Source organism: Apteryx rowi, unplaced genomic scaffold, assembly GCF_003343035.1.
Source record: "Apteryx rowi isolate R43461 unplaced genomic scaffold, aptRow1 scaffold_166, whole genome shotgun sequence".
NCBI lineage: Eukaryota > Metazoa > Chordata > Aves > Apterygiformes > Apterygidae > Apteryx > Apteryx rowi.
The window spans coordinates 605,393-617,449 of NW_020447930.1; positions in this window are offsets into that span (position 1 = coordinate 605,393).

Sequence of the window (12,057 nt, forward strand, 5' to 3'; positions counted from 1 at the left end):
TTAAGCCACTGATGGAGGAGGGAGGCAGGGGACACCATCACATTTTCTTTGGAAAACTGTGTATGTGAGCCTGTACTCTGACTTTCATGCCTCCTCTTGCACTGAAAAGAAATCTCAGCCATTTTTAACCTATTGGCCAATTTCGGTCACATTTGGCAGAAGATTAAAGGTCTTGGAGATAATTAACTTTGTCAAGTGTTGTGCAGCTGTGGCATCTTTCAGTGGCCCCAGTAAAGAAAAGATTAGTATTAGCTCATTAAACACCAGAGAATTCACACTGGAGAAATGTCTTATAAAAGTCCTCCAGATGCTTTGGTGTATCTTGTACCTTTTGAGACACCAAAGACAATCAGTCCCAAGACACTGGTCAGTAGGAAGCCAGATCATTAGTTTCCGTGGAAATGGTATATTTTCAGTGTATTTTTTTAAATGGCTGACTGCTGATTTTATTTGAAAGTGATATTCTTTTCGTAAGTGCTTCTGATTGAACAATATGCATGCCCAACAATTCTTTTCTTCCTTTATAACAAAAGAAAGTTGCTACCTATGTATTTTCTATCTGGAGTCATAACACTGGTTATGATATTATAATTCTGTCTCAGATATTTATATGCAGAACTACTTTCATGAAATTCAGCATTAGGAGGGATAGGGAGAGAAATGAGGAATAATGTGAGATGTTTAGCAAAATCATTTCCGAGTAGGGTGGCTCTTTAACAGTCTCCAAAAGCTGGCAGATGAACTTTAAAGGTTGTGTATGCTTCAGCAAGCACCGGCTATGCTTCAGCAAACCTGAGACTAAGTGACGATAATGTTAAATGCATATTGCCCACTTCTGTAAAAAGTGCAGTCGAAAAAGCCTTCAGAATCATGCTTGCCTAAGGATTTGGGGAAAAGGGTGACTTGTGGGTGGATGAGATTTAAGTGTCATGTAACTAAGCTAAGTGTTCCGAGGCAACTTGAAACCCTTTAAGAAAGGGAATTCACACAGAGAAATCGGTGATAGATACTCTGCTGGAATGTGTAAAGAATAAATATCATTTCCAACTTGACAACTGAATGCTATATGCTGCCTTAAAGACAAAAAAGGAAGAGCAATTGCTATAACGATCTTATATCTCATTGATAAGGTATTGTGGCCTTGTGATATGTGTGTATTTGGGGGGAATTCCTACCTGGGTGCTCAGGTACTTTCATGTCAATGTACTGTTTCCACGTAATTTTCTGTTCTACCTCTCACAAAAGTTGCTGTACAATGATACTTAAATATATTTATTTAAAGAAATAGCAAAGGTAAAAATGGAAGTATGGCCAAGATCTACTAATATTACAGAATTAGATTTTACTGGGGGTGTATTTAATGACTTTTGAGCCTTATCTGGTGTAAAGTATAGGAAAATCTTCAATGATACAGGATGCAGGATTCTTGGAAAATGTCAAGCATTCAGAGTTGTAAATTAAGTTACTTTTCTTCTTTGCCTTCTAAAACACTTTTCAGGAGACCTTGCTTTGATATTTATTTAAGCAGTTTGAAAATAAAGCCTCAGTTCCTGAAAGCACATATGTACGTCAGTAGCTTATGCTTCAAACGGGCAACTTGTGCATATTTTTAACAAGCCTCTGATGTTTTATTAAGTGCTGCCATATTTAAGACTTAAATTCTAAGGGTTAGGCTTCCCTTTCTACGGGAAGATAGCTTGCTATGTCCTGGGTCTTCTGCAGGTTCTCGCTGCATTCATTCTCAAAACAAGTCATCTTTCCTTGCATGTTTTAGGTATATTTAGTGCAATTTAGATCTCCTTGCTTCTGATTTGGGACAGCAAGGCTATTCCTGTAGTATTCAGTTGATAGCTCTTTGTTAGAAATTCACCTATGTTTTCGGTTGCTAGTTAGTGTTTTTCTTTCAAGTCTATCTAGCAGTTCATACTGCTATCAATCCTCAGGCATAGGCCTAGGGAAAAATAATTGTGTTAGCCTGCCTCGAATCAGGCAAGTGAGTATTTCCCAAGTAAAGATAGTTTTCTTGCCACTCAGCTGAAGATGCTTGGAGGCAATGCCTAGGTGTATTCATCTTAAGGTTTTTTTTCCTATTTGTCATCTTTAAATTTTGTTCCGTCATACAATGCAATAGCAAATAGGTAAACTGAGGTATGTAAATATTCAGGAAAAAAAAATCTTTCCCACTGTTTATTCCATTCTTAGATTATGCTTCTTCCTTTGAATCTTCCTTAAGAAGCTTTCAAAAATCCATTTAGCCTGACTCAATTTGAAATATAAATAGCAAGTAGGTCACTGTCCCAAATATCGTGTTTGTGACTTTTTAGTGCTTGGACAGCATCCTGTAAATGCCTGGCACACCCGCAGACAAACAAGTCTCTGTGGAATAAGCTGATTTAAACACACATCATGAGATCTACATGTCAGTAATTGCCAGTTTGCACCCTGAAACTCCTGGCTGGCCTAAGATTTTGATTGTTAATGAAGGATTAATGATAAATTTGCATGGAGTAAGTCATGAACATTGTTACCACGTTATAAGATAACTCCTTAGTGTATTCTGCAGTAACGTATTCATCTGGCTGTACCCAAAGGTCTCCCTTTGAGGGAGAGGTCTGAAGTAAATGTGTTATGTTCCAGGCCTTTCATCTCACGATGTCAATGAAGAAGAAAATGCACCAAATTAATTCCTGGAGTTTTAGCAGATGTCAGCTTTGTTGCTGCACTATGACGTGTCTTAACTTGCAAAAAGTACTATCTGGAGTATAAGGTGTAGCCTCTTATCTCACTCATGGCTCTGCATGGTTCAAGATGAGGCCATCACCTCCCTTGGAGTTATAAATCTTGTTTGAGTACATGCATGCTCAACCTGCTTGTGTCATTGCCTATTAACTATGCAGATATATAAAAAGCTTATACTTAGGATTGATAGAAATCAAGAGGTATTTTTATCCAAAATCAGTGGCTAGAAATATCACTGCCAAATTTCTTTAAGTGCAATTTCCATCAAATTTGTATTTTAGCAACAGATATAAATTGTAAAATTTTATAGTGGTTTTCCAAAAATGCTGTGGACTGCCTTATTTAATGATTAAATTATAATACACAATCTATACAGTAAAATTGCATTCTGAGAAAGGTTGAAATTGTTTTAAATATTTGTATAGGAGCTTATATTTTTTTATTATGCTTCTAAGGGAATCTGCCTGTCTTTAATTCCAATTTTTGAATTTGTAAAGATATTACCATTAGTATAGTTTCATTCTTGACTCAGTGATTGGATTTCAGACTAAAGCAGGAAAATGCATCATGTTTCAAAAAAAGTAACTATTTGTGCATCTCCTAATCTCTGTTAAAAGCTGGATTGCCAGACCCAGCACTGTTTTTGTGATAAGCGTTGCTTTTCCAGTTCCCTTGTAATATCTGCAAGGCACATTCAACTGTCTGAAGTAGTTTGCAGGAGTCAAATCTGGGTTTTGTCCTCAGCTCTCTGAAATAAACAGAATGGACATTCAGCACTGCAGGCACAGAGAGTAAGGGGGAACTGCATGCACTAAGTTCAGGAACTGGCAGTTGTTCACTTTTCCAATAGCTTGGCCCAGTTTGCTTCTCATTTTTCAATACAGCAATTAAATTTACTCTCAATTTTCTGATGGTCACTCTGAAATACATGCATGAAGATTTATTATGGTAGTGGAAAAAATGTGACTTTTCCAAAATAGATCCAGTATTTTGCAATGGTGAAACAAAAAGAGATTTCATCATTTTCTTTCTTTGTGACAAATTTTACCCTTGGAATTCTGAAGTTACTTTTTATGCAACATTTTATGTCCCTTGGAAGATGTTATCTTTAACTTTGCCTTATCATTCAAGTAACTATTCTTAGCATCCATAGCTTTGTTCATTTTGCTTATGGTCATATCATTCAGTTAGGGGGAATATGTGTATGTGTACACACAAACACACATGCCCCCCTACCTGCATGCTATCTATGCGTAAAGAGTTGATTCTACAAATTCCTCACAGCAACTATTCCCCAAACATCAAAGGTTTATTTTTTGTTGCAGTAAGTATAAATAGAGTTAGAAATTGAACACTAATTTTGTGTAAGTTACTATAACCTTCACACTCAGAATAACAAGAAGAGTGAGGAAAAAATTGCATGAACAGTGCACCGAGTGAGGATGAACTTGAATTAGATCTTTAACAAGAGCTTACATACCTGTGGTAGATCCACTCGTTAGATGCACTTTCCTCCCTGGGGGACTTGGATTCTTCTTAAACAATGGTTCGCAAGAGGCATAAAGAAGATGACATATAGCATCAACAGCCTTACATTTTAGAAGTATAGTCTATGCTATAGTCTATGCTATAGTTCATGCAGAAAAATGGAGAAAGTACATTATCTGCCAGAAGCCATTTCTATTGAGGAACTTTCTTTGCAGTTACTTTTTCTGATCATGTTTCATAACATCATGAAAAGATTTTTTTTTTTAAAACAGTGTCAATGTTTGGGACAAGCAAGTGAAGCAAGAAAATGTATAAAATTGTCACTTGACACAGGATTAAATGGAGTCCTTGTTACAGAGCCTAATATCACAATGTGATATGGAAATAGCTTCTGTTTTATGGGGGGGGGGTAATTCCTTACCTTTTCCCTCTCTCATTTCTATACACATTTGGTCTGTTGTTAGGGGGAAAGCTTAACTGCTCTGAATTTAGCTTTAGCAGCCACTTCAACTTTATTTAATTTTTTAAACTTAATTTAACTTTTCACATCTTCACCTTTTTTTTTAATGCATTTAAGCACTATTTTATGAGTGGTTTTCCTTTTCTTTCCCATCTATGTCAACTAATAAAGCACTTCTAATGTCACCCACTCATTTTCTGCTTTTTGCACTGATGCTTGTTAGGATTCTTTTTAATGATAAGATGTTGCAAAATATCTACCATACTCGAGATCAGAAGCTCAAGAACATGCTTGAAAGATCGTGTGAAAGAAATAATTATCAAATATTTATCACAGAATCACAGAATGGTTGAGGTTGGAAGGGACCTCTGGAGATCATCTAGTCCAACCCCCCTGCTCAAGCAGGGTCACCTAGAGCACGTTGCACAGGATTGCATCCAGGCAGGTTTTGAATATCTCCAGAGAAGGAGACTCCACAACCTCTCGGGGCAACCTGTTCCAGTGCTCTGTCACCCTCACAGTGAAAAAGTATTTCCTCATGTTCAGATGGAAGTGTCTGTGTTTCAGTTTGTGCCCGTTGTCTCGCGTCCTGTCGCTCGGCACCACTGAAAAGAGTCTGGTCCCATCCTCTCGACACCCTCCCTTCAGATACTTGTACACGTGGATAAGATCTCCTCTCAGCCTTCTCTTCTCCAAGCTAAACAGGCCCAGCTCTCTCAGCCTTTCCTCATAGGAGAGATGCTCCAGTCCCCTAATCATCTTTGTGGCCCTTCGCTGGACTTGCTCCAGTAGTGCCATGTCTCTCTTGTACTGGGGAGCCCAGAACTGGACGCAGTACTCCAGATGTGGCCTCAGCAGGGCTGAGTAGAGGGGGAGGATCACCTCCCTCGACCTGCTGGCAACACTCTTCCTGATGCACCCCAGGATGCCATTGGCCTTCTTGGCCACAAGGGCACATTGCTGCCTCATGCTTAACTTGKTGTCCACCAGSACTCCCAGGTCCTTCTCCACAGAGCTGCTTTCCAGCAGGTCAACCCCCAGCCTGTACTGGTGCATATATCACTTTTACTGATAGAATTTTTGGCTAAGATGAATGATTTTTTGATTGTTTGATTGAGCTTTAAATAGAAGACCACCAAACCTATATATATGTGTTTGCTTGTCACGTTAAAAAGAAGTCCTGATTCTTAAGGACCTGCTGCAATATAGGAGAGGGTGAACTGGTGAAGAAGTTAGTGAAGTAAACATTTGGTCAATATGGTAGAAAACTTTGAAACTGCATAGCCTAAGTAAGTCTTAGTTTATCCAGGACTGATTGTGGTTTAATTCTAGATATTACACAAGTACTGCATGTAATACAACATAATGCTTTATCTGTATACTAAATTGCCTAATATTTATTTAATTGATATTTGGAAAATTAATCAAGGCTACGCATCTTTAGTCATGTCAGTATTGTAAGGTCAAAGACCTTAAAGATCATCTTCTCCATCCATCTGTCCAAGGTTAGAATCAGCTACACATAGCATATGTAATCCTTAAAATCTCCAGTGTAGACAACTCCATAACCTCCCTAAGACGTAAGCAATGAAAAATATTGCTTCTTACAGTAGTTTTCAGCACCTCCCCCCACCCCAAATGCCCAGCCTAAACCTTCCTTGATGCTTCTGAGATTATTTTTTTTGTACTGCTTATCAGATCAATGCGAAAGGAGGCATGAGGGGTTCCTAAATTAGTGTTCAGCAATTCTGGTCACATCTATTAGTGTTAGAAAGTCTCCACCTGCTCAAGTCCCATTATTCTGCACAGCCAGAATAAACAATGATGATTACAGTGTCAGTGTTTTCTAAATAGGCAGTTTTGCAAAAAATGATTTTCTTTTATTTAAGAAAGATGGCATTTAATGTAATTTTGTCCCTTTAAGTAAACTCTTCTCTAAAACAGATATAATTGCAAAATCATAACTCGGTCTTAAAAAAGACAGGCTCCAAGGACTAGAGACTACATTACCTTTTGGGATCCTCGTATGACACTGCTTAATAGCAATGGAGCTGCATTCCATTATCTAAACTTAGCCCTTTAAGAGTTGCTTTGGTGCAGTCTAAGATAGTCATCTCGGCTTCCTTTGTTGTCAGCAGAAAGAAATAGGTGGAATGAATTGCTTTGAGGCTGTTCCTCACTCTCTGCTAACTATAGAAAAACCCCAGACAACAGTCTCTGAGTGGCCACTACATTTTTTTTTCTTTCGCTAGAGGAAATTTTGTAAAATCAAGCCTATATGTAAAGTTATCACCCTCTGGTGAATCTTGAGAGGGCTCCAGCTGTTCCTCCGATCTCTGTAAAACTCCAGAGCTGCACCAGCTGGTTTCTTTCTTTCTTGAAAGACGACCTTTGCCCAGTCCTGTTGTGCTCAAACTCCCTTCTTTCTCCTTGTCAATCCCTCCTCCATTCATAGGAGTCTTACTGAAGGTCTTACACAAATCACCGCAGAATTAATGGAAAGTTTCTCTTTGATTTCACAAGGCTCTGAAGAAAGCCTTCTGCTTGCACTCTGACCCTATAGGAGGTTCCCAGGCTTCCCTCTTTTATAGCCAGCTCTCCCCTCCTCTAAATCCGATGATCAGCTTTTGGATCAAACAGCTGCCAAACGCCATGCTGGGCACTAAGTAACTGCTGCTAATTTCAAATTCCATATATAATGAAGCCTGGTACATTTATCTCCCAGCACATGAGATTTGAATTCAGCTTTCTGAAGCATATTAAATGAGAGCAGAAAGTCACTGTAAATTCACAGTTTCTTTCTTTTAATTGTAGTGCAGATAGAGCTTAAAGCTATCACAAATCCTTACTATTTATCTTTTTGATGCATGCCTGGTTTCTCCCATATTCCATTTAACAATAAAAGCAGTTGAGTGTGTTATAGTTGCTCACAAACATGCTGTCTGTGCCAAAACACTTTTTACCCATTTATTGGCATATTTGTTCATGGGAGCACATAAGAGAGGGTGGGATAAAAGGCACTGCAAGGCATAGGCTCTGCTAGCAATAGCAGATTAGAGGTCTCATACAGCAAGTACAAAGAACCGCCTGCAGTAACTTCTCCCTAATGGTGCTGCCTGTTGTTTTAGACCCCTGAGAGCCCAGATCTGCTTTGTGGCATGGAGCTGCCTGTCCCTTCCCAGAGTGCTGCAATGGGAAGCTGTTGCCTCCCTCGTGCAGCTCCCAGTCGTTCTGTCACGTAGCCATTGCCAATGTTTCAAAAATGAGCCTGGGCTGCTATTGCAACGCTCTGCTGTGCCTTCTTCTTGACAGATGGCATTCAGTTATGCAGCGGGCACAGCTGAAAGTAAGTTGTGGAGGTGTGATTCCGCTGTAAAGCTTTTCCAGCGCTGCTGCTCAGAAAAACTATAGTGACGGAAAGTAACAGTTTAAAATTTTATTGATGTACATAAAAGCATTTATTCATCCCCCATTGCACACAAGACTGGAAAGTATCGCTGTGCCTGTGAGCGGCAATTTGTGTTACCTGAGTATCATGAAGCTCCATTGCATGCAAAACTAGACCTGTTGTATCCTGACTTGCCAAGCTGGTATGAGAAACAGATGTAATTTTTTAACAGATTTGACTGGTTTGTATGTTGGGGGTCATTAACTGTCACGCACACTGCAACTTCAAGTGTTTGAGATGCTGTGTAATAGAGGCATGAAAGATTGATGAGGGCAGTGCATGCTTTTTATCTGAGGCAATGAAACGTTGTCAACCTTTCATGCAAAGCATTTGCACAAAAGAAAGGTCAAGTGCCCTGTTACTTGGTAGGGTGTGTGAGCTTGGTGACTACGTCCCACTAACGTAGCTACCTGGCTTTTGCACTGCTCACATCTAGCTCACAACTGACTGGGCGGGGAACATGCACAAGTATCATATGGAAGGAATGGAGGAGCCTTGCCTGATATTTATATGCAGAAAGCTCAGACTTTACACAGTTTTAAGAAAAAACAAACTGTCGTAGTCTGGAATCTTAAAGTATTATTGGATTTCTCAGGAGACATACAGGAAGGTCTGTAGGACAGTGACCCTCTTATCACTAAAAATTTTTTTTTTCTTTTTTGATAAACTATCTATTCTTGAAGAAAGCTAAGACTGCAAATATTTTTATTGGGGCCCTATACAGGTTAAGATATTTTTCTATACACACCTCTTCCAACATGAAAATAGAATTTCTGGAGAAACAAAATGTGCCTCTCATGTCAGTCCCCTCACAGTCGTAGACACTGGTATAAAGTTAGGTCCATAGAGGCAAGGCTGTGGCTCCTTAGATAGTGTAAACCTTAGCGTTCCTCCCTAATAAGGGTTATACAGCCAGTTTCATATATTGATATGCTACAAGAAAGCAGGCTAACAACCTATGGCATTTTCATTAGAGCATCTTAAATTTGGAGGCAGATGTTGAAATTTTGCTTAAAAGGTTATAAATTGGCTTGGACTCTCCTCCTTCCTCACACAGACTCTAGCTGGCTTCACTTCTCCACCAATTTTCTTCACTTCTATGATTTCTAATTCTGAGACAGAATGATTGCTTGCTGTCAATGAATGTACTGTAAAAGGTGTCTGCCTCTAAATTGCTTTCAAGCTGATAACTCTTTTTAATAAGCTGTGAAACAGTGTTCAGCATGTTTAATGTTTCTATTATTTTTGTACAAAATTAAAAATCTTTGCCAAGTTTTTTTTTCTTGTTTAAATCTTTTTTACCCCCCAGTCAGTTGATGGGGGGAGACGATTTATGCTACAGGTGCACAGTTCTGAGCACAGCTGTCTCTCTTGCCTTGTCATGAAAGCTTGTCATACAAAACAAAACCACTGCCAACCTAGCCACTAAAAGGAAAATATATATTCACTGATTATTATTTTTGCATGTGTTTTTTCCCTCTGTAAAATAAAAATGCAGGTGTAGAGCTCTATATGCAGTTGGCTCTTGGGCCCCTTTAAGTCTTGTTGTAGAAAATAAAAAACACATATATTTGCCAATGTGTCATTAAAAAAAAAATACCAGATTCAAAAAAAGGCATCAAAGTGACAGTGCCTTCATAAGTCTGGCAACATAGGGGGAAAAACAACTTCACAGCCCGATGTTGCTAGAGTTTGGCAGCCAAACGGGGTTTGCACAGGCTGTTGTTGGCAGCAGTTTTCATTGGTTTAGGGTCTCCTTTCTGGAAAGACAAGATCCAGCTGTCAGGCATGGATGCCCAGCCTGTGCAGGCAAGGTTGGCCTGTGTGCTCTCCTGCTGAGCAGCCCTCCTTCTGCGCCTCTCCCATCTGCCCTGCTTTATGTGCAGTTCTCTTACCATTATCATCATTATCGTTGCCCTTTGAAACTTTGGGGGATATTAGCCAGCAAATACCTTAAATTCTGTTTAATCCTTTCTCTCACAGGGGGGTGTAATTTACTATTTTCCCCCTTTTGGTTATACAGATCTCTGAAATGAATACTCCTTTTCCTGTAATTCCTTATATGTAAGCTAGTAACAAGTCTCTCTGGCGACTTTGGATAAAACAGTAATATCATATGTTTTAGCATGATATAGTCTTACATTTTATCATGTTGTATTCCTAAACAAGGAGAGAAAACTTCATGTTATTTTCCTTAAATATTTATGTTTTAATTTATATATTTGATTCAAGCTAAACTTACTGTTGCATTATAGCAAGTACTGAAAATAATGATAGCAAGATTTTTCTGCAAGAACTGTGTTACATTCCTGTACACTTAGAATAAATGCTGTTGTCACTGCCAGCTATTGTTTGCATTTGGGCATTGTTTGAGTTGATAAATGGAGTGATGTTATTTCATATAGCAACCTAAATAAACAAAAATAACCTAGGATCTCTGTAATGTTCATTGATTATCTTTGGTAGATCCCTCAAAATACACAGCACTTAACAGAAAAAGAAATCTTTACCATTGCTGTTCAGATTATGGTTATCATCCTGATGCAACTAGCCCCATGACTGTCCCTTACTGATATAGATCAGCAGGATTTAGCTCTTCTTCTTTCAGACTCTCTGGGTAGAAAAATGAAATTACCGTGAATTCTTCCTAGAGCAATAGCATAGAAGGAATTATTCAGTCCTCAAAAAAAAATCTTTTTAAGCAATGTCTATTACTAGAAAACATTTTAAAACTTCTTTTAGAAAGTGGTTCTTTTCTTGCTCTTGAACTGAAGATATTTGAGCGAACACTTTGTATGTGACAAAATTTCAGAAACTATAACTTTCCAGAATTCTGGAGAAGAATCTGGAGAAGAATCTTTCTGCATCTGAGAAGAGTTCTGGATAAACTGTGCATGTGAAATAATATATAGCTATACTATTTCCTTATTAGAAAACTTTATCTCGGTATCTCTGTACTAAGTGGAATTTTCTCATTGGATTAATAGCTAGACTAGAGCTGTTGTTTGTTCACATAACTCTGATCTTACTTTTCCCCTGCCCCAGTAACTTATTTGTTTTTTCTGTAATTTGGCAAGGAAAATCAGATTTTTGATCATAAAGGAATAAAGTTGCAGAGTTGCAGTGACATTTACTTTATATTACCTCTGTAGGTTCAAAGGATGTGCTTTTACCTCTGTAGTCCACCATTCCAATATGCGCAGAGTCCAACCAGCTATACATGAGAATTTGAGGGACCTCCACTAAATAATAACTCACTTTTATTAATTCATAGTCAATCCCTCCTGAGATGGAAACTTTATTCAGTCAAATAGGGTCAGAAAGATCCTTTCCAAGGTCAGCATTCATGCACCTTCATCCAGGAAGCCAGGTTCACTTCCATATCTTGAGCACGATCAAAATATTTACAGCAATGTATCAAGACAATAAATACAACAAAAGCTTAGGTGTTAAAAGTTCACTTGTGGGAGTGAGTTGGCAGTTGAGGAGGAATTTTTGCCCCCATTGTGCAATGGAGAAGGTGTATTTTGGCACTTTAACTGAGGTTTTTGGAGGACAGGGAGTTGTTTGTTTGGGAAGGGGCAGTCTGCAGCTATATCCACACATAGATGTGGTACATCCCGATTAGTATAAACCAGCACTATGAGTGATACAGCTGAGGACTTTTTCCTTGTGTTATCCTAAATCTTCCCTTTGTTGCTATGAACTCAGTGAAATCTCATTATACCAAGGTTAAAGCCAGCCAAACAAAAGCCATGTATTCCTATCTCCTTTGTCAGCATTATTCAAATGGCTGTAGAAGTCGATCTCCATTTAGTTACTCTTTGGCTTAACTGGTATGTATTTAGCCCATCTAATATTTCTATAAGGCTGTCTTGCCAGAGAATTATCACTTCTGTTATGATACCCTGGATTCCTTCCA